We start from the raw sequence: 731 nt of genomic DNA, 5'->3' as shown, positions 1-731 counted from the left end.
TGACAAACGCTGTCCCGGATGCACCCCCAAATTGTAAGAAATAAGGCAAGCCCCCCAATCCAGGGGTCCTGGTGGAACACAAAATATACTGGGGAGCCAGGCAGCAGGCAAACATCTTTCCTCCTGCAGGGGGGCACGCACAAGGTCTGGGAGCACATGCACACTGAGCAGGCGGTCTGCTCGGCTTTTTAATCCTGATGCACGTGACCTGTCCTCACTCTTGATGGAGCTCAGGCGCACAGTCTTTCCCGATTGGCTAATTCAAAGGGAGGGGCTGCCTTTGCCGTTCAAGAGGGCGGCCCCCAGGGGCAGCTGAGACTGCACACTCACCCGGGCACCAGGGCGGGAAAGGCAGCAATGGGCGGGGAGGGAAAGGACCTCTGTGAACTGGCTGCTGCATGGTGCCCTCCTGACCCCTCGGGAGCAGAGACCCCGGTGGGGGTCGTCTCAGGCCCAAATTCACAGCCAGCAACGGGCAGAGCCAACATCTCAAAGCCACAGCCAGGGCACCCTCCTGCCCATGGGCTGTGGTAGACTCGGCACCTGCAACCCTCCTCCTACTCCGTCCTCTGCGCTGCCCTTCCCCAGCTTCCCTTCCGCTATTTGTAGGAAATGAGAGTTTCTGAAGGGGCAGTGGGACCAATCCCTGCCCTCCACCCTCACCCCGACAGCCTGGACCAGCCCGACAGCCACACGCTCTGCCCCCCTCCACCCAGCCCACCTGTACCCCC

The sequence above is a fragment of the Myotis brandtii genome, unplaced genomic scaffold, assembly GCF_000412655.1.
Source record: "Myotis brandtii unplaced genomic scaffold, ASM41265v1 scaffold666, whole genome shotgun sequence".
Classification (NCBI taxonomy): Eukaryota; Metazoa; Chordata; class Mammalia; order Chiroptera; family Vespertilionidae; genus Myotis; species Myotis brandtii.
Note: the sequence above shows the minus strand (reverse complement) of the source record.